A 23,950-nucleotide genomic window follows, 5' to 3' on the forward strand; every position below is an offset into this window, starting at 1 on the left:
CCCTAATGGTAAGATCACCCCCGCCCTAAACTATTTAAAATAAACCACCCCTTAACTCTCAATCTCTTAGCGCTTCATTATTTTTCTCAATTAGACTTATAAATTTATTTATTTATGTAAAGTTTATTGTCTGTCTCTTTGCAATAGAATATAGAAACATGCATAAATAAATGAATAGTCTATCAACATATTGTCTACTCTACTAATAACCAGATCACAGCTATCAGAGTTGTACTACACTGTAAAATGCTTGAAGTGTTAGTTTATTAAAATTATTTATTTTGAAATAATTTATTCTATTTGAAATACTTTAATTTTACCAGGCACGGCGGCTCACACCTGTCATCACAGCACTGTGGGAGTCTGACATGGGAGGATTGCTTGAGCTCAGGAGTTTGAGACTTGTCTGAGCCATGTGAGACCCGCACTCAATAAAAAAATGAAAAACTTGGGCGGCGCCTGTGGCTCAAAGAAGTAGGGCGCCGGCCCCATATGCCGGAGGTGGCAGGTTCAGACCCAGCCCCAGCCAAAAACTACAAAAAGAAAGAAAGAAAGAAAAAAGAATGAAAAACTCAGCCGGGTGCTCAGCTTCGGGAGTCTGAGGTTGCAGTGAACTGTGACGCCACTGCACTCTGTTCAGGTCAGATGGTGAGACTCTTCTTAATGACAACATCAAAAATACTTTTAATCTCACAGAAAATTTGCAAGAGTGGTATTTAAAAAACCCTTCTGTATACCTTTCACTCAGATTCGGTAATTACTAACATTTTGCTACATTTGACCTATATACCTGTCTATCATCTATTTACCATGTGTTTATCATCATCGATTTTTTGTTTTTACCAGAACCCTTGAGGTACTTTTCTCACATCATGATTCTTTTCTTTAGCTAGACATTCTTCAGAAAAAAGGACATTCCTTTATATAACTACAGAATTGTGATCAATCTGAATAAATTTAATATGATATAATAGTATTATTTAATATGTACTCTACATTTTAATATTTCTAACTGTTGCAAAGATATCTCTTTAACAACATTGTTTCTCCAGTTCAGCACCATGAATTTCATTTCTGGGATTGTTTTTATCACTCAGTGATGATTATTCCTTGAGGGTTACACAGTGGTGATCTCACCATTTAAAACTCTTTTTTGTTTTTTAAAGGAGGGTTTCTAATTAAAGTATTACGGTCAAAAGCTGCTTGGTTTAGTCCCTTTTTCCCACTTCTTCAAAGTGTTTCTATTATTTCATGGTTAGCTTCCCTTTGTTTTTTTTTTACGGTTAGACTTTGTTTCCCCATCCGTGTTGATTTAATTTGAAATGTCAAATATGTACAATATTGACATGGTTCCAAACGTCAAAACTGTAAAAAAGAAGTATTACTCAGAATCGTTGCTTCTTCTGCTGTGTCTTCTATCCAATTCCCAACTATCCTTTGTAAGAAATCAATTTCATTAAAAAAAAATTCTGCATGTACTCCATGGTGTGTTTGAACGATGTTTATTCAACCAATCTACTATCTATGGACATTCAGATTGTTTCCAATATTGTGCAATTACAAATAACACTATGGTGTTGAAGTGCTAAATTTTAAGAGTTTAATTTTCTTAGTTTAAAATCATTGTTAAAATGTAAGCATGGAAACCATAACTCTTGAAGTTATTTTCAGTCATTTATATCCTGCTGTGAATTAATGATAGGACAACATTCTTTCATGGTAATGCAGGAAATACAGCAGCACACTAATTGTGTGTAGGCGTGTGCATTTTCCTGAGGGTGGGGAAGAATTCACAGGCCGGGGGTTGGGGTGGTGTCTGAGGCAAAAGAGGGGCAGTTGGTAAAGCAAATTTCTTCTATTGTCAACTTGGTGTGCAGCCGGATTTGCACGTGGTATTTATTCATTTAATAGATGCTTGTGGGAACCTGCCCTTTGTTACGTAAGGCCCTGAGATACAGCAGTAGATATAAGATAGTTATAGGTGGTCTGGTGCAGTTTGCATTCTACTTTGCAGACAAAAACGATAAACACATACACCAATATATAAATATGTAATTTCAGATGGAATATATCTATATGAAAAAGGCAGAATGACTTGGAGGAGGGCAGGGAACATTATTTTAGACAGTATGCTGGAGAAGAACTTTTATACAGGAAAACTTTGAGCAGAGACCTGAAAAATGTGTATGGGGGGATGCTTTGCGGAAAGATTATTCCAGATGGAGAAAATAAGAGCAAAAACACTGAGGTGGGAATGCTCTTGGTGGATTCTAGGAATTTGAATCCAGTAAAAGAGAGAAGGATTTTGCGAGGAGGAGACTTCTAAGTGACATAATTAGATTTGCTTTAATTTTTTTTTAATTTTCTCTATCCACATACATGTGTTTATTTGGTTTTCACTTTTTGCCTTCACAAAATTTAAGAGGCTTAAAATTTAATAACAGTGACAATGTTTAAGATAAGAACTAGAAACAAAAACCTCGTAAAGAACAAACGAAGATAAATACATATGGAAAAGAAATCATGATTGCTGCAAGAAAATATTGAGCAATAATAATAATAATAATGCAAAAAAAAGTAACATTCACATTGTCAGATAAAAGTATGTCTATCATAGAATGCTTTGACTCTGAGGTTTAGTATGGAGTCATCAGTTAACTTCTTTTTTTTTCCCAAAGTCTCAAAAAATAGACAACTAATATTTATAAATAAAAATAGAAGATAATTTCAAAAAACGATTGTGCCAAATCTTATAGATGATAGAAAAAGAAGAAATACTTCAAATTATTCTACTTCATCTGGATATACCTGATATTAAAATTGGAAAAAATATATTATGATAAAGGGAAATTATAAAAATATTTCACTTATAAATGTAGATCCTATATTCAAAACAACATTAACAGGTTGAATTAAAAATTTTTGTTCAAATAATGTACTTTGGTTAAAATTAAATCCAATTTATGTGAGAATTAGTCCCTATTTTCTTCTTTTTTTCTTTTCCTTTCCCTCACCACCTCCCTCCTTCTCTGTCTGCTCTCCCCTTCCCCCACCCCCACCGAGTCATTAATTGTCCTCATATCAAAGTTGAATACATCAGCCGCAGGCTTCTCCATTCCTGTGATGCTTCACTAAGAATAATGTGTTCCACCTCCATCCAGGTTAGTATAAATGCTGCAAAATCTCTCTCTTTTTTTTTAATAGCTGGATACTATTCCATGGTATACATATACCACAGCTTGCCAATCCATTCCTGGGTTGAAGGGCATTTAGGCTGTTTCCACATTTTAGCTGTTGTAAATTGAGTTGCAATAAACAGTCTAGTACAAGTGTCTTTATAATAAAAGTTGTTTTTTTTTTTCCTTCTGGGTAGATGCCCAGTAATGGGATTGCAGGATCAGATGGGAAGTCTAGGTTGAATTCTTTGAGGTTTCTCCATACTTCCTTCCAAAAAGGTAGTACTAGTTTGCAGTCCCACCAGCAGTGTAAAAGTGTTCCTTTCTCTCCACATCCTGGCCAGCATCTGCAGTTTTGAGATTTGGTGATATAGACCATTCTTGCTGGGGTCAGATGATACCTCAGGGTGGTTTTAATTTGAATTTCTCTAATAATTAGGGATGATGAGCATTTTTTCATGTTTGCGAGCCATTCGTCTGTCTTCTTTAAAGTAGGTTCTATTCATCTTTCTTCCCCATTGATGTATGGGATTGTTGACTTTTTTCATGTGGATTAATTTAAGTTCTCTATAGATTCTAGCTATTAAGCTTTTATCTGATTCAAACTGTGCAAATATACTTTCTCATTCTGTAGGTTATCTATTTGCTTTGGTTTTTGTCTCCTTAGCTGTACAGAAGCTTTTCAGTTTAATTAAATCCAATTTGTTTATTTTTGTTGTTGTTGCAATTGCCACAGCAGTCTTCTTCATAAAGTCCTATGACAGGCTGATATCTTTCACTATTTTTCCTATGCTTTCTTTGAGGATTTTTACTGTTTCATGTCTTAAATTTAAGTCCTTTATCCATCTTGAATCAATTTTTGTGAGTGAAGAAAGATATGTATCCAGTTTCAGTCTTTTACATGTGGATATCCAGTTCTCCCAGCACCATTTCTTGAATAGGGAGTCTTTTCCCCAGTGTACGTTCTGGTTTGGTTTATCAAAGATTAGGTGGTTGTAAGTGGTTGGTTTCATTTCCTGGTTTTCTATTCGATTCCAAATTAAATGTCTCTATTTTTGTTCCAGTACTATGCTGTCTTAACCACTATGGCCTTGTACTACAGCCTAAAATATGGTATGGTGATACCCTCGACTTTGTTTTTATTACTAAGAACTGCTTTAGGTATATGGTTTTTTTTTTTTTTTTTTTTTTTCTGGTTCCATACAAAACGCAAAATCATTTTTCCCAAATCTTGAAAATAGGACATTGGTATTTTAATAGGAATGGTATTGAATAGGTAGATTGCTCTGGGAAGTATAGACATTTTAACAATGTTGATTCTTTCCAGCCATGAGCATGGTATGTTCTTCCATTTGTTAAAGTCCTCTGTTATTTCCTTTCTTAAGGTTTCATAATTTTCTTTATAGAGGTCCTTCACCTCTTTTGTTAGGTATATTTCTAGGCATTTCATTTTCTTTGGGGCTATGGTGAAGCGAGTTGTGTCCTTAATTAGCCTCTCATCTTGGCTGTTGTTGGCGTATACAAAGGCTACTGACTTGTGGACATTGATTTTATATCCTGAGATATTTTTTATATCCTGAGTATTTTTTGATGACTTCCAAGAGTCTTGTGGTTGAGTCTTTGGGGTTATCTAGGTATAAGATCATATCATCAGCAAAGAAGGAGAGTTTGACCTCCTCTGCTCCCATTTGGATGCCTTTTATTTCCTTGTCTTGCCTAATTGTATTGGCTAGAACTCCCAGCACTGTGTTGAATAGTAATGGTAACAGAGGACAACCTTGTCTGGTTCCAGTTCTAAGTGGAAAAGCTTTCAGTTTTACTCCATTCAGTAAAATATTAGCTGTGAGTATGTCATAGACAGCTTCAATCAGTTTAAGAAATGTGCCATCTATGCCTAAGCTCTTCAGTGTTCTAATTAGAAAAGGATGCTGGATTTTATCAAATGCTTTTTCTGCATCTATTAAGAGGATTGTGTGGGCTTTGTTTTGCTTCTGTTGATATGGTGAATAATGTTTATGGATTTACATATATTAAACCATCCTTGCATCCCTGGGATGAACCCTACTTGATCATGATGTATGACTTTTTTTGATGATAAGATGTAATCTGTTGGCTAGGATTGTGTTTAGAATTTTTGCATCTATATTCATGAACAAAATTGGTCTAAATTTTTCCATTTAGTTGGGTCTTTTCCTGCTTTTGGTATCAGGGTGATGTTTGCTTTATAGAACATGCATGTATAGAACATGTTTATGTGTAGATTCCTTCTGCCTCAATATTTTGGAATAATTTCTGCAATATAGGAATAAGCTCTTCTTAAAAGGTTTGATAGAATTCTGGTGTGAAGCCATCCAGACCAGGGCATTTTTTGGGGGGGGGGAGGAGGGAGATTGTTTTATTATTTCTTTGATCTCAGAGCTTGAAATTGGTCTGTTCAGGAGATCTATTTCATCCGGGCTAAGTCTAGAGAGAGGGTGTGATTCCAAATGTTGATCCATTTCCTTCACATTGTCAAATTTCTGGGCATAGAGTTTCTGGTAGTATTCAGAAATAATCTCTTGTATCTGTGTGGCATCAGTTGTTATTTCCCCCCCCTTTATCATTTCTGATTGAGGTTTTTATTTCTAGTTAGTCTACCCAAAGGTTTATCTATTTCATTTATTTTTTCAAAAAACCAACTCCTTGTTTCATTAATTTTCTGAATGATTTTTTTGTTTTTAATTTCATTAATCTCTTATTTAATTTTGGATATTTCTTTTCTTCTGCTGGGTTTAGACTTAGATTGTTCTTCTTTTTCCAATTCCATAAGATGGCTTGTGAATTTGTTGATGTGCTCTTTCTGTTTTTCAAATGTAGGCTTCTAAAGCAATAAATTTTCTTCTCAGGACTGCTTTTGCTGTATCCCACAGGTTTTGGTAGCTTGTGTCATCATTGTTGTTCTACTCAAGGAAGTTAATAATTTCCTTTTTTATTTCTTCCTGCACCCAACCGTCATTCAGCATAAGGTTGTTTAACCTTCTATGCCTTTGTGTGAGGATTTAGATGCTTTTGTTGGAGTTGAGTTCCACTTTTATGGAACTCAGTGCCTTATGGTCTGAGAAGATCCAAGATAGAATTTCAATTCTTTTGATTCTGTTGAGGTTTGTTTTGTGTCCTAGGATATGACCAATTTTGGAGAGTATTCCATGGGATGATGAGAAGAATATATATTCTTTATCTTTGGGATGGAGTGTTCTATATATTTCTATCAAGCACAGTTGTTCTAGGGTCTCATTTAAATCTCTAGTATCTTTGTTTAATTTCTGTTTAGAGGGTCTGTCCAGCTCTGAGAGAGGGGTGTTAAAGTCCATTATTATCATGGTGTTATAGGATATATATTGCTCAGACTAAGTAAGGTCTGTTTCAAGAATCTGGGAGCATCTAAATTTGATGCACAAATATTTAGAATTGAAATGTCTTCTTGTTGTATTTTTCCCTTGATCAATATGAAGTGACGATCATCATCTTTTTTGACTTTAGTTGCTTTAAATCCACATGTATCTGAAAATAAGATTGCAACCCCTCTTTTCTTCTGGATTCTGTTTACCTGAAAAATTGACTTCCAACCCTTAACTCTGAGTTTTAATTTGTCTTTTGATGTGAGGTGTGTTTCTTGAGACAGCAAATAGATGGCTTGTGTTTTTTAATCCAATCAATCTATGCCTCTTCAGTGGGGAAGTCAGCCATTAACATTTGTTGAGATAATTGATAAGTGTGGTAGCATTCTATTCATTTTATTTGGTGAAAGTCCACTGCTTAGTTTTGTTTTTTGCATCATTGTGGAAGCTAAGTTCTGCCTTTTAATTTCTGAGTGTTTACTTCACTGAAGGTCCATTGTGATGGTCAGTGTATAGAACAGTTGAAGTATTTCCTGTAAAACTGGTCTTGTTGTGGCAAATTTCCTCAATGTTTGCATATGGATAAAAGATTTTATTTCTCTGTCAATTTTAAAGCTCAGCTTGGCAGGATATAGAATTCTGGGGTGGAAATTGTTCTGTTTAAGTAGATTAAAGGTAGATGACCATTGTCTTCTGGCTTGAAAAGTTTCCTTAGAGAAGTCTGTGGTCACCCTGATGGATTTTTCCCCTATAGGTCAGTTGACACTTACTCCCGAAAGCTTGTAAAATCTTTTCTTTTGTCCTGACTTTAGATAGATTCATCACAATGTGTTTTGGAGAAGCTCTATTTGAGTTGAGGTGACCAGGGAAGCAATATCCCTCTGAAAGCAGTATGTCAGAATCTTTGATGATATTTGGGAAATTTTAATTTATGATATTCTCTAGAATGGCTTCCATTCCTCTGGGGCATTCTTCTTCCCCTTCTGCAATACCTATAACTCATATGTTTGAATGCCTTATAAAGTCCCGTAATTCCATCAGTGAACGTTCTTTTTTCTCTCCTTTTCTGCCTCTTTAACTACCTGAGTTATCTCAAGAGCTTTATCCTCTACCTCTGAGATTCTTTCTTCTGCATGATCTAATCTGTTATTGATACTTTCTATTGCATCTTTAAGTTCTCTAATTGACTGCTTCATTTCCTTCAGCACTGTTATATCCTTTCTATAGTCTTCATATGGTTCATCTCTTATTTGATCCTGTTTTTGGATTTCCTTTTGCTTATTTTCCACTTTCTCAGCAATTTCCTTCATTGTTTTTTGGTTGTTTTTCACTTTCTCAGCAATTTCCTTCATTGTTTTCATCATCTGTATTTTAAATTCCCCTCTGTCTTTTCTAACATTTCTTTATAGGTGGAATCCTCTGCTGTGGTTACCTTACAGTCCCTTGAAGTGGTTGCTCTGGACTGGTATTTCATGTTGCCAGGATTTTTCTTATGATTCTTTTTCATGAGTGTTTTCTTGTATCTGTTTCCTTGCCCTAATTTTCCTTTCACTTCCTCTTGCTTTTTAAGTTACCATGCCTCTGGCCTAAAGATTTAATGAGTCCTTTTGGTACAGGAGAAGAAAAATGAGAAGATTGAAGAGCAAGAATAGAGAAAAGAAAGAAAAAAGAAAAAGAAGAAGAGGTGAGTAAAAGGAAATATTGACAAAAAGAAGAGATGCACTGAAAGAAGGAGAGAGGAGTAATATAGGTGTATAGTAGGGTACTTTGACCCCATCTTAAAAACCCCCAACCTCTGGGGGTGCTGGTTGGTGGTTCCCTTGAGGTCAGCAGTTCTTTGCCAGCCTGATCAGACAGAGTTCACCCTGCTCAGCCAGGTAGAGAGGAAAGACAAAAATACTCTAAATCAAACCAAAAGAAATAAACAAAAACCTTTATGGGATAAAATTGAGGGGAAAACCCCCACATAACAGGGGCAGAAACACTAGCAAAAATGAAGTTCTAATTGTTAAAGAAGGCAAAAATGGAAGATTGCATTTAAACTAGAATAGTGACGAGAAAGAGAAAAAAAAAGAAATAAAGAAGAAAAATGTAGAGGAAAAATGTTGACACTAAGAAAAACAACAACAAAACACACACACACAAAATTAAAAACTAAAACCAAAAACCCAAAACGGTATATATATATCTTGCTGAATATTGTCCGGGCAACAGGTGATCTTCTGAGGTATGAGACGTTAATGACAATGCTGATACAGTTATACAAGATGGAGACTGAAGGCCTCTGGTAATTTCTCAGCCCCCACAGGCTTGGGAGCCCAAATGTCTCCTCAGCCCACAGACACTCCAGACTGTGAACCTTGGCTAAGCAGAAGCTTTTTAAGGAAAGCACATATCACTGGGATCTCTCCTGGCATGACTACCCACTTATCCAGTGTGCCAAAAAGGGTCTCACTTTATGCCCCTGAGGGCCAAGGCTGTAATCTGCCAAAATTTAGATCTCTGCTCTTCCCAGTGTCTCAGTCCCTGCCTTTGGGCAGCTGAGTCACTAGGTTACTCTCCCAAAGTCTCCTGGTCAATCCCCCTGCTGCAACCCACAGGGGCAGCCCACAGCTGAATGATATTAGCTCCTTTCTGGCTCAGCAGCTCAGTCTTGGGCCCTAGACAATGCCCAAAGTTGTCTGCACACTTTCCCAAGATCTCCCAAGGCAGTTCAATCGAGTGCCCAAGTCCAAAAAAACCAAAACAGCCCAAAGGTAAGGTTTTCCTGCTTGCAGTCTCGCTGTTGTTATGGTTAAAGGTGTGGGCAGCCTTCGACCAAACTAACGCACCTACCACTTGTCAGTTTCCCACAGCTTTTGTCCTGTTCATGCGGTCCAGAAGTGTCTTAATGACTCCCTGGGTCACCAAAGGGAAGTTTCTGGGCAGATCCGACCAGCCAGAGATGCCTGGAGTCTTCTTTTCCCAATCTCACTGAGCCCGGTTGCATAGAAGCTGTTACTCGGCCACCATCTTGCTCCAGAAGCTAGATTTGCTTTAATTTTTTTTAAATTTGTATTTGTTTTTTAGCTCACCTTGCTTGCCATGTGGAAAAATAAAAGACTACAAGTGGGTAGAGATTACATGCTGAGGCCTAGGTCAGAGAAGATGGCTTGAGCTAATCATGATACATTTTTAAAAGATTCCATATGACTTGGTAATGGATTGTGGAGGGTGAGAGAAAAATTAAAGATAATTCCTAGATTTTATCTTAATTTAATCTAGGAAATGATACCTTTGTGCTTTCTCATAAGCTATTGGGGATATAGCCTAGTCTGATAGCTTTATGCCATCCCAACAGTTGTTAACAAAAGCCTTGCCAACTTAATTCATCCTTGCTGGAGATAAATATTTTCCTGAAAACAAGTGTAGTCTTATGGATAGAGAGAAATAGGTGAGCTATGAGAAACTGACAAGAAGAAAATTCTCTCAAGAATGAGATAAGACAAAAACCAAGTCAGTTTGTAGTAATACATTCATTCATCTATTCATCTCTTCATTCAGCCAATGAATACAGAGTGCCTTCCACATTCCAGGCTATGGGCAGGGTGTTGGGGGACATATTGTAGAATAACACAGACATGGACTATGATGTGATAGAGCTTACTGCAGAATGTGGGCCCACTATTAACCTTATCTCACCATCCTGATGGAGCCTAGTGCTTGACATACACTATGCTTCATCTTTATTGGTTTAGGATTACTTATTATATGGGAAATAAATTTGGGTAATAAAGTTAATTTATACTAATGTATGAGGGACAATTTTCTTTTTGGTGATATTTGCTTTTAATAATTATGGATGAATTTCTAAGTATTATTTTGTAGAACTTCTTTTCTTGGTGCTCTTAAAGAGAATAAAAGAATATTAAGTCCTCAACTAGCTAATGTATATTATGAAGGGGGGCCCATTCCTTCTGCAGAATATGACCTAAAACAAAGGAGAAAAGTTTTTAAAAAATTAAATTTTTAAAGACTTAACTCTTGGTAGGAAGATATTAGGATTTCCCTGCCTTGATGGCAAATATATATATACATATACATATACATATACATATACATATACATATACATATACATATATATAAATTGTTGATGTAGATGTTTACTCCAGTATGGATGTTTGGATTGGATTATTTGTAGAACAGATCATGGACTAAAGCAGTTACTCTCAAAGTGTGCTTCTTTTCCTATCAGCATTGACATTACCTGAAAAGTTGTTAGAAATGCAAATTTTTGGGCTTCCTCACAGACCTACTAATCACAAACTTGGGGAAGGGGAATGTAGAAGGGTAGCAATCTGTGTCATAACAACCTCTCCAGGCAATTCTGGTGCTTGATGCAGTTTGAGAACTGCTAGACTAAAGGATGAATTTTTCATTCATTCATTCAGCCCATTTTCAGTAATTACTTACTACGCACCTGGCATGCTCATAGATACTGGGATACAGCCCTTAACAAGGCGAGCTAAGTCCCTCCCCTCAAGTACATTCTATCAGTTGAGTCGGATCAGAGAAACACAGATGTCTTTAAATATCCAGAACACAGAAAATTTGATACAGGAATCGATTACCCAGAAATGGAAGAGCTGTGAAGACAACGTGAGATGGTGAGATAACTCAGAGACTGGCAACAGCAAGGAGTCATAACTGCTCTGGGCCTGGAAAGAAGGGGAGATGGTGCTGTCAGGGTTCAGGGGCCAGCATCACCTGGCAGATCTGTCTGTAGGCAGTAAGAGGCACAAAGGAATGACAAAAGCTACTGGAGACCTGAGGCTAGAGGAGTCCTTGGCTAGAGGAGATGGAGAGGCTTTTCCTGGCTACTTTCTTCTTCCTTCCATCCTCCCATTGGTTAAGTCCAGCAGGAATCTGCTGCCATGGGCAGGTACACAGAGTACAGGTGTTGATCTACTGCAATACAGAGCAGAGCAGGGAAGTCTGGAGAAATGAGCAGGCAAACAGCTCAGCATTAGCTCACGTACTTTCTAGAAGATTCAGAAGATGGCTTGACTGCTCTACCCACACTCTCCTTTGCACCTATAATTTACAGATTGAAGTTGAGAAATATTTTAAACTTGCATAATGTATGAAAAGTCTGAGTAAATTAAAAACAAGGAGTATCTCAAACAAAACAAAAGTTCTAATTTATTTTTTATTCTGTCATTGTAACACATTTGTATTCTTTTCTAAATGAATGAGATATTTAGCATGAAAAGATGTTCATGTGCAAATAGAATAGGTGGATTAATTATACCACATTTACTATCAGTTCATTTTTTTAATACTGACTACAGCGATTTAAACTTTCGAAAAACTAAGCGCTCACACAAATCATGTCTCCAGAGACTTTGTGGTGATCAATAATTATTCTGTTAATTATGGAGATATAGAGAAAATTAGGCCATTTATAATTCTGCATGCACAAGAACCACTCTTCAAAGCTGAAATTACCTTTCTATTTAGACTGGCTTAATGCTCTGGAAGATGATTATACTACATTCTCAATTAATCTTTTGGCATATATTATTTTTCTTATTTTTCTACCAAGTGTATTTTTATTTTGAAAGCATAAAAATTAAAAATCACAATCAACCTAAGTATTTTTTTCCTATTGCCTTTTTATTTCCCTTTAAAACATTTCTAGTCAAGAAATCTTTCATTCATTCAACAAATATTTGGTGTTTGCTTACCTAGCACAAAATATTGTGGGGATAAAGAGAATTTTAATAAAAATGAAGCTTACATAGACAGCAAAACCAAGGCTAGTTTTGAACAGCCTGTTGGTGAGATAGGTTCTAGTTGTTAGATTTGTGACCTTACTTAAATAAGTTAACTTATCTGAGTCTGTTTCTTCCTCTGTAAAATGGAGCCCATTGAGTCTAACTCACAAAGAGCTTTGAAAATTGAGAACAACAACATACGTTTTTATGGATCTACTCCTATGTTTATAATGCAGGGAATACAGTTGTAACAATAAATGCCAATCCCTTTCCTAGATATTCTGCATACTTTTTCACTCCCTAGATAATTCTGTTTTGTTGTAGTTGTTCTTTAATCCCACCTAACTGCCTCTGTCCATTTCTTATAGTCTTCCTATAGTTTTTGCTGTCAGAATGACAGACTCTCATCGGCCACTAATCCCAATGGAGAGAGTAAGCTCTTTGTAATTTATAGTCTGCTTTCACAGTAGAATATTCATTTGTTTATCCCAAAATATATATTCAGGATCTGCTACATTCCAAGCCTTCCTGTGAGTAACGGGGGTAAGATTTCCTTAAAATAGACAAGATGCTTTCCTCACTTAATAAAAAAGGCATTTCAACTACAATTTACAAAGTGTAAACCAAGTAATAGGTTTTGCTCTAAGCAGTGAAAGTATAGCAGAGGACAAAAAAGACTTTACCTCTATGAAGTTAATAGTTCCCATTAGCAAAAACCGGCAGCTGACCAATTAAAAAAATATGCCACCTAGCAATAAGAACTTTGAAGACACAAGAGGATGAAGGGACTGTGGTGTCTAAAACGTGACCCTTGGGCAGAATGCCGAATTAAGTAAGAGCACTGTGAGCATCTGCAAGAAAAGAGGCTGCAGGCAGAGGGGACACCAAGTGCCATGGCCAAATGCCACAACAGGGGTGGCCAGCTGGACAATGGATGCTTGTGAGAAAAAGATGAGGAAGGGTCCAAGGTGAGGACAGAACCAAGAGGTAGCAGAGCCAGTTTGCTTTGGGTCTTGTAGCCCAGCCGAACAATCTGCTTTTCATTCTGTGAGAGATGGAAAGTGAAGAAGTAGCCATGTTTGACTTTGTTTTCCAAAAATAATTATTCTGGCTGCTCAGTGGAGAAGAGTCTCCAGGAGGCAGGGAGATGGTTATCACCGGATGGAGTCGGCTTGGGTTACTTTCTGAGTGCTAAAAGAGGGGAAAAGCAGGACAGATTCTGGATATATTTTTGAGGTAGGGTCAATAGGATTTGCTGACAATTGGATATGGAAAGTGGGAAAAAGAGAGCAGGGAAATATGACTTCAAGAATTTTGTTTGGCAAATTCACAAATTCTGTTGTGAAATGTAAATGCTGGTAAAGGAGGAGAGCAGCACACAAATAAGCCCAAATGAATTGCAGTTACTAATTTGGGGGACCGAGGGGGTTAGGGGCGCGTTCCCAGGAGGTGGTATTTAAGCTGGAGTCTCAAAGATGAGTGAGCGTTAACTGAGTGGGTGTGGACGTGTCTTCATGTGTGAGCTGGGCATGAGGGCAGTGGAGGGCATGAATTTTAACATGTACAAAGACCCTGAGGCAAGAAAGCACGGTATAGCACACGAATTTGCAGTACAGGGTAGGCTCAGCAGAAGTATCCAGCACACATTGTTCATTTGTTGTGTCTTCTCTACTACGGTGGAACAGTTGGCCGCCTCCCTACATTGACCACCTCCTGTTCAGAGACCCGACATGCACCACATGTACATATCAGTCAGTCGGCCTTGTCTCTTATTTGACCACCTCAGTATGTTGACCAATTTATTACAGTCTTTGGATGACCAACTTACAGAGGTGCTACTGTATTTGAAGTTTTTGCCCCAGAGACAGGGTTTCACTATGTTTCTGAGGCTGGATTCAAACTTCTGGGAGCAAGTGATCCCCCCCTCCCCCAGAAGAAGGCATGGGGTGGCCATGCATGTCTGTAGTCCCAGCTCCAGGCACGGCCACCCCATGCCTCCTTCTACTATGATAAACAAGTTTTTCCTAAGTCTACATGTTCCAAAAACCTTTGTTTCTTATTCAGCAAAATTCTAGTTATAAGCTTTGTTTATAAAACTCTCTCATTAAAAAAAATGTATTTTTTACTTTGAGAAATAAAAAAAAGTTTAAAAAGCAATAAATACTCCTATGTTTACCTCCCCCGTACATGTTTCTAGTCTTTTCAAAAATAGAAATAAGAAATTACATATAAAAATAACTTCTCTTTCATCACCATCCACTACATCCTCCCCTCTTTGCCCTTGACAGACACAAACAACCATGAATTTGACACTTTTTCTTCCAGATGACTTTATATGTTTTTACAACCACATATGTAATCATGTCTATATAGACCTATTTTTGTTATAGGTTTTAAAAAAATTTGTATAAATATTATACTACATATGCTATTCAGCATCTCATAAATTTTGTTCTTTTAGTTGATGTATCTACTACTTGATTTCTTGGTTTACTTTTTGTTTATTGACTCCCTACTATAAAAATTGAGAATATATCTTTTTTCTCTTTATCTTTGTCACATATAACATCCTTTCCATTTCCCTCATAGAAATTTTTATTTAATAATTTTATTGTTATGATTTTATAAATGCTCTTCACAATTGGCCATAGAGCAAACTATATTTATTTTCCTGTAGTTAATAATTACCTTGTTTTTTAACAGACAAAATCTCCCTCGATCCCCCACGTTGGACTACGGTGGTGTGACCATAGCACATTGCAGCCTAGAACTCCTGGCTTGTGATCCTTCTGCCTCAGCTTTCCAAAATTCTGGGATTACATGCATGTGCCACCACACACAGCCAAGAATTGCCTTTTGTTTGTTTGCTTAAGTGTGTGTGTGTGTGTGTGTGTGTGTGTTTAACAATAATTAAATCTCAAACTCTCAATCTGTTGACTAATTTCATGGTTCAGGCACTCCAAATGTTCTCTCCTTTTCATTTTGGGGGGAATCACTGGAGAACTTTGACTACTTCAGTCTCAGCTGGTCGTCTTGGCATCAGGTAGAACTGATGTTCTGGGACCCCTTTCAATCATCATCCTAGGGATTCTCTTCTCCATCTCCTTCCTCCTATAGTGCCCCTGCCTCCATGCACCCCGTACACTCTTCTTTTGCATACTTTCTCATCTGAGCGATGCTGTTCTTAACATGGCTAGGAAATAGTTTTAGTTTTAATTTTAATAGTTTACCTGCTTTATTGTAGCTACACACTTGTTACTGGCGTTTGCCTCTTTGCTTTTCTGCTGTACTGAAAGCTCTTTCAGGACAGAGACTATCTTAGTCATCTCTGTGGTTCCACAGGGCCAAACACAACTGAACAACTGGACAATTAAAAATAAGAACAAATAAGTAAATTTTACAAAGCATACTTTGTACCTATCAGTATTCTGGCTTAGACACAGATTGTGAGACTTACTATCATAGAGTTGTTTACAAATACCTATGTACATGGCATCATGGTGACCGATTATGTAGATACTTGATTGAGAGTTTTAGAAATCACATGGATCTCTAGACAAGACATAGAAATGTCATATGTGGCTCAGCTCCTGTGGCTCAAGCAGCTAAGGCGCCAGCCACATACGCCTGAGTTGGTGGGTTCAAATCCAGCCTGGGCCCGACAAACAGCAATGATGGCTGCAACCGAGAAATAGCCGGGCAATGTGGTGGCACCTGTAGTCCCAGCCACTTGGGAGGTGGAAGCAGGAGAATTGCTTGTGCCCAGGAGTTGGAGGCTGCTGTGAGCTGCAATGCCACAGCACTCTACCCAGGGCAACAGCTTGAGACTCTGTCTCAAAAAAAAAAAAAAAAAAAAGAAATGTCATATGTTACATAGACAAATAGGCACATTGTCAGATTTCATTTAAAGGTTTATAAGTTCCATGTAAGTACATTTAAGTACAGATCAATCCCATTTTTTGTCAAAAATTTTACTATATTTTATTATGGCAATATGTGTGTATGTGTCTATATCTACATATATAGAAACAAAATTTGCATGTAATATTTTGAAGATAGAAATTTGTAAGTTTAGCAATCTAGGTCTTACAGAACTGATGAAGGGACTAAGATTGAGATTCATAAGGTAATAATGAATGAAGGAATCATCCCAATTTTAGATGGTTCTTTTTATACAAAGTCAGAGTAAATGTGTGCTGCAGGCAAACGATTGCATGTAGTCAAACATTAGATCAGAATTAAAGCAATTATATGTGCATATATTATATGCTATATACAGAAAAATTATAATTGTAATAATAATCAAAATTTATTGGGTAATAGATATTTGCCAACATTATTCTAAGTATTCTACATATATTAACTTATTTCTTAGTTTAGTCCTCATAAAAGTAATGAATTAAATAATTGCTCCTTTGCCATTTTTTCATATATGAGTCATAGAAAGGTTAGGCAAAGAGTTAAAAGTTACAGAGTATCGAGTGATCTGGCCAGGAGTTAAACCAAAGAAATCAGATTTTAGACTTTGGACTCCTAACTGCTAAGCTATACTGTCCACATCAGAATCAATCTTTATTGTTTTCGTAAGTGAAACTGATTTAATTTTCACATATTTAAACTTCAGTTCAGATATCAGATATATATATATTCACTTGCTAGCTTTGTAACCTAAAGAAATGGGATTAAATAAAATGAATTTATGCCTAAATGTCACTGTGGCAGTAAATAATAGCAATTTTTTTTTCATTATGGCTTTACTATTCATCTTAATAGAATAAAATATATTGCCTTACACTCAAGCACTAAAGTATTTAAAGTATTTTAAAATAATAACTGGCAATCAGAATCAGTAAAGCAACCATTTTTTTAAAACTAGAATACAGTCCCTTTTTTTGAAGGGTCAAGGGATAGATGTGTGATTTACAGACATTCAATTAACAGACAGGAACAGTTACAAAATTAATTACATATGATTATCACACAAAAAGAGGCAATTACATTACCTGAATGACAAAAAGGAAAAGTATTCGGTGAAGACAAAAAGCAGCAGCTTTGTACACTCAGGAAAACAAGGTTACCCACGGTTAAATTAGGAATAGCACACATTTATTTCTGTTTTCAGTGACATTAAAATAATGCATTTTCCATTTCCTTAAAACATCAGAACATCTCTTCAAAAAGCACACAGTTGTAATACCCTCATTTTGTTGTTTTTTTTTGCCTACATAAAAAAAACATCCTTTACTACAGAAAAGTATAAGAGAAACAATCTAGTCGTTTTGAAGGTGATAAATGCCAATGGACAACTGGATCATATAAGAGTTATAGTTAATATCTTCCTAACTTTAGGTTATCCTTCCAGATTCAGTTTAAATACCATTTTCTCTAGAAGCTTCTTTGGCCTCCTAGATTATTAAATACCTCATAAAAATATGCTCTGAGAGAACTCTGTTCTTCCTCTTTCACAGAACTTAAAAGCATGTCTATTCGCTTGTTTAAGGATTTACTCTGTGGACTATAAGCTTACCCATGAGGACAGTGCCTGACATTTAGAATGCTCTAAAAATATTAACCGTGTATTTGCAACATTATCCCAATTTGATGTATACTTCTTGTCTCTTTCTGCTTTCCCCTCTAATCTCCAGACCATTTTATAGAGTACTCTTAATACTCTTCAAAAAAGCAGAAGAGAGAAAATAAGCCAGGAAAAGCTTTCATCTCTGGACACTGCCTTGTCACTGTGACACCCCACCATCTTTGAAACCTTGTTGCCTCCCAGCAATTTGCTTTTCACTGTATCAAATTTACCATGGAAGACAGCCATGATAAAAACTCTCTCATTGCTGTCAGAATGTTCTAGTCCATTTTATAAGTATAGTATTCCAGAGTTTTCTTCTTTTGTATTTTCTCTACTAAGAAAGTTCATTGTCACTCAGTGGTCAGTATAACTTGGTTATTTATTCATTGGGTACTTATTGAGTCTTAGAATCTGGTCATACAGGTGAATGAAAAAATGAAATTCAAGATACAAAATTACAGTGGTACAGGAGGAACACACTCTAAAGATCTGCTGTCCAGCATTGAGACTATAGCTAATGACAATATGTTCTATTCTTAAAAATGCTAAGAGATTGGATGTTAAGTGTTCTCACCACAAAAATCGTAACTATGGGTGGTAATCCACATGCTAATTAGGTAGATTTAATCATTCCACAATGTAGATATACTTCGATACATCTTGTATACAGTAATACATAAATGCATATAATTTTATCTTAAGTAAATAAATTGAAGATAAAAAGAGATGGAGTTCAGATGTGTTGCAAAGTCATACATTAAAAAAATTAAGAAAACATGTTAAAATAGGAATACATTTCTTTTCTCCGTGTTTAGTAAGGAAGAAATAAAGGACTTGTCTGTACTTGTTCTTTCCATTTGCTTCTCATTTTCTCTTGAGCCTGCTTTTGTCAGGCTCCATATCACTCCAATTAAAGAGCTCTTGCCAAGATCACTGATGAGTTCTCATGTTAACAAATCCTGTGGTCAATTCTAAGTCTCCATTTTATTTGAACTTCTTGGCCTTGGGCACAAGTAATTTCTGAAAGACTTTCTTGACCTGGCTTCTAGGCCACCACTACAACATGATAAACTGTTACCTTCTAGACCCCACCCTTGCCTACCAGGTCCATTGTGCCTACATAATTTTTCTACTTAGCTGATATGTCCAAAGCTGAACTCCTCAAAGTCTAGTCCTCTGCTCTCTTCCCTACTTAAGTTAGCAGCTCCCTGATTCATCTTGTAACTTACATCACAAGATGTAAGTTATCCTTTTTGGAGTCATCCTTTTTCATATATCTTTATCATTTTTCATATATATTTATCCTAGCAAAATGTTTTTAAAATTTAATCTTTTGCTATCACCTCCTCCATTTTTTTTTTAATTCTAGCCAACTTCATCACTTTTGGATTCCTGCAATATTCTCCTTTTTTCTTATTGTTACCCACCTCCACCCATCCAGTCTATTTTCACAACCAGCATGATCCACATTTCACTTTCTGATTCAAAATTCTTCCCACTTTGGAATAAAATTAGAGTTCTAACAATGACCCAGAATGCCCCCTGTGATCTGACACCCATATACTATTCTGCCTTCATTTCTAACACTCTTGTTGCTCATTTTATTTCAGTTGCTCTTCCTCACCATGCTCACTCCTGTCTCAAAGACTTTGCATTTGTTGCTGTTTCTGCTGGAATGCCCTTCACTCAAATATTCCCAGGGCCTACTCTCTCACTTCATTTGGATCCCTTCTCAAACATCACTTTCCTGTCTAGAATAGCAGCCACTCATCAGTATCCCCTTAGCAGCTTTAGTTGTCTGCAGTAGTATTTATTAACACTTGACATTGTATTATACTTTTTAATAACTTTGCGTGATGATTGTTTCTTTTGCCCATTGAACACAAGCTCCACGACAGCAGGGATGTTGTTTTGTTCCCCATATCATCAGTGCCTAGAACAGGAGCTGGCAACAGAGTAGGTGCTGCTCAAGACTGTGTGAAAGGAATAGATGAAGGAATTTCCAGAGTACTAGAAATGGTGTCAGTGAAATATTAATTATATTCAAAGTACCGAAGAAAGAATAAGTGCCTTCATTCAGCACACCTATTTTAAGCATCTCATGTATCTGACATTGTGCTGAATGCTTGGGGTATCAAGACGCATAAAAAGTAAGTCTTGTCTTTGGTGTTCTCACAGAATCCAGAGTGATAAACATGAAAACTTACACACCATTCACCCTAGAACCAGGGACATAGGGTGCTTATTGGTATTTCTCACACTGATCTTTTAATTTTGGTGTTTTTATTATGTATCTTCATGATGTTTTAATCAACCCACAATCATCCAGGATGAAATCAGATATCTTATTTTGCCCTCAAATGAAAGCAGTACCACTTGGGGCTGGAAATTCTGTGATTGCATTTGGAATAGAGGCAGAGTTTCAAAAAGTGAAGGAGTTGAATCATTATTTAGGTTGTTTTTACAATGTAGACAATCTTAAAATTTTATTTATAATAATTTTCTTAAGAGGCTCGACGCCTGTAGCTCAAGTGGCTAAGGGACCAGCCACATACACCTGAGCTGGGGGGTTCAAATCCAGCCCGGCCCACCCAACAATGATGGCTGCAACCAAAAAATAGCCAGGCGTTGTGGCAGGCGCCTGTAGTCCCAGCCATTTGGGAGGCGGAGGCAGGAGAAATGCTTGAGCCCAGGCGTTGGAGGTTGTGGTGAGCTGTGATGCCATGGCACACTACCCAGGGTGATAGCTTGAGACTCTGTCTCAAAAAAAAAAAAAAAAAAACAATAATTTTCTTTAGAAATACATAAATCCACATGATTGACTAGGCAATTTATTTTGCTATTGTAGAATCAGTAGACACCAAGGTCTTCATGTAAAATAAAGTTCCATTGGTCAAACAAATGGTCAGAGAAAAGGCTTCAATGCACACATGTACGAGGACAGTATTCATATAGGATTTTCCATGTAAAATGCGCTCCTGTGTATGATCGATGCATGATGCACCCATGTTTTTGCCCCAAACTTTCAGAAAAATGCCCCTTGAGAAGGTGGCCAGCTCTCAGATGGGAGACTCACTTCTGGAAGGGCTAGTGCTGCCCTGGTAAAAGTGTGGATGCACTACCCTCCCTCAGCTGCCTGCTCCTTCCCTATCTCCCAGGAGCCCTTCCCTCGCACACGTGTGGCCAGTGGGGTAGGAGCTTCTGAGGCCGCTGGACCCACAAGTAGCCCAGTGGATACCTGGAGCCTGCCTAACTTCCTCAGCTCCTACCATATCCCTGATCCTCCCAGAGGCCCCAGGAGGCCCACCGAGCTCCCCCACTCCCAAAGTATACTACCCGTATATAATGAGCATCCTTATTTTTCGTTCAAATATTTGGGCAAAAAGTGCACATTATACACAGCAAAATACTGTAACTGACGCACCTTCTAACACAATGAAGTTTATTCTATTAACTAAGAATTATAGATATATAGTACTGCTTTAGGGAAAGGGGGTAGGAAGAGAGGACAGAAGGGAGAAACAAAAAGCCTGAAATAGGGGGTAGCAGCTGAGATCTGACCAGGCTCTCTGGCTGGGCACCAGAGGTGAGGATGCTGGCAAGAGATTAGCAGAGGACAACAGTGGTAAATTAGAGCATAAACCCCCAGGCAAACAGAATATATCAGCACAGATGCAAAATGGAGGGGTGTTTTTGGAAACTATGGGAATTAGGACTCTTGCAGCACATTTTTTATACACGTTGGTACTCCACGTGGCCAGTTTAATTCCTGAGATAGCAGCTTGTGAGTGACTTGAAAGATAAATGGCAAATTACCCTGACTGGAGTGAGGCACTAGGAACAGAGGGAAAGGCAAAAATTGAAAGCTCTAACTGATTTATAGCCGAGCAGACTACAATTTATGCTTTGTGATTTCAAGCAACGTCTATGCTTCCTGATTTCATCAGCACCTTGAACATCCCAATCATTAACCCCAAGTTCAAACCTCTGGGGGAAAAGAAAACAGGATCCTCAAGACCCAATAACTAGAAGGAAAAAGTTTATGATGCTTCTTCTTTTTTTCTTACTTCCTTTGACTTATTAAGAAACAATAGAGATTTGGAAGGAAGTTTGAAGAACACTCAGGGATCTAAATGTAGACCTGCTGTTTAATCCTGCAATTCCTCTTCTAGGTGTATATCCAAAGGACCAAAAATCATTTGACAATAAAGATATTTGCACCAGATTGTTCACTGCAGCTCAATTCATAGTTGCCAAGTCATGGAAGAAGCCCAAGTGCCCATTGACCCATGAATGGATTAATAAATTGTGGTATATATATATATATATATATAGGAATACTATGCATATATATATATTATGGAATACTATGCAGCATTAAAAAAAATGGAGACTTTACCTTTTTTTTTTTTTTGTAGAGACAGAGTCTCACTTTATGGCCCTCGGTAGAGTGCCGTGGCCTCACACAGCTCACAGCAACCTCCAATTCCTGGGCTTAAGCGATTCTCTTGCCTCAGCCTCCCGAGCAGCTGGGACTACAGGCGCCCGCCACAACGCCCGGCTATTTTTTGGTTGCAAATTGGCCGGGGCCGGGTTTGAACCCGCCACCCTCGGTATATGGGGCCGGCGCCTTACCGACTGAGCCACAGGCGCCGCCCCGACTTTACCTTTTTTATGTTTACATGGATGGAGCTGGAAAATATTCTTCTTAGTAAAGTATTTCAGGAACGGAAAAAAAAAATCCAATGTACTCAGTACTACTGTGAAACCAATTTAGAATCACTCACACTTGCATATGAAGAATGAAACACAACTATAGCCTAGGATGAAGAAGGGAAGGGGAAGGACAGGGGAGGGGAGGGAGGTGGGTTGATAGAGGAAAGGTTAATGGCGGACCACACCTAATGGAGCACATTGCAAGTACAAGTTGGATCTATCAATTGTAGAACACAAATGTCTTAATGCTGTAATTGAGTAAATGAGGTAAAAGCTATGTTCATTATTAGGATGTAAGCACTCCAATTTGTACAAATAATCAACATATTGAATCCTATAATGGCATAAATGTATATATGATCTATGTAGAAATGATTTAAGAAAAAAAAAAAGAAACTGTAGAGAAAATTGGTCTCATCTCTGTTTATTCTCTAACTCCTACAGATTTTGAATGTGGTTTTAAGCAAACTATTAATTTTAACACAATTATATTTCAATAAAGTATTCTTGATTTCCTTTGGATTTATTATGGTGGGGGGTTACTTAAATTAAAAATAGTTTTGTGACACCATTTTTCATACTTTATAATAGACTAAATTACGTGATAGGATGCAAACAGTGAGAAAGAACTCAAAAGTAACTTATCTGCTCCTCATTTGAATCCCTTTTGCAAATCTTGCCACATAATCAGCCATTTTTGTCGTCCAACACTTTGGTAAGGAGAGATTTGCTTCCTCAAATGGCAATTCATTTCATTTTTTAGACACATTTGAATTTTAGGTAGTTCTTTCCTGAACTAAGCAAAATTTATTTAGATCTTCACCTAAAATTCTATTTCATTAGGCAGAAAGTACTAACATCACTTTAGGTACTTTCTTTGACATTTCCTTCTTTTCTCTTTCTTCTACCTTTTTTTTTTTCTATGAAAGAGTCTCACTCTGTCACCCTGAGTAGAGTGCCATGCCATAGTTCACAGCATCCTCAAACTCTTGGGCTCAAGAGATCCTCTAGCCTCAGACTCTGGAGTAGTTGGGACTATAGGTGCCCTGCCATGGTGACCCACTAATTTTTCCATTTTTTAGTAGAGGTGGGGTCTTGCTCTTGCTCAGGCTGGTCTCGAACTCCTGAGCTCAAGCAATCCACCTGCCTTGGCCTCCTAAAGTGCTAGGATTACAGGCATGAGACATTCAGCCCAGCCAATTTTCTGTTTTTATTTTTTGTTTGTTGTTATTTTATATACACAACTGAGGTAAAGAGAAAAACAAAATTGAAATTTTAGACAATTTAGTTACGTATCAAAAACTACAAATTATACCCAAAGAGTTACTGTGGATAAAGGCTTAAA

The sequence above is a fragment of the Nycticebus coucang genome, chromosome 13 (assembly GCF_027406575.1).
Source record: "Nycticebus coucang isolate mNycCou1 chromosome 13, mNycCou1.pri, whole genome shotgun sequence".
Classification (NCBI taxonomy): domain Eukaryota; kingdom Metazoa; phylum Chordata; class Mammalia; order Primates; family Lorisidae; genus Nycticebus; species Nycticebus coucang.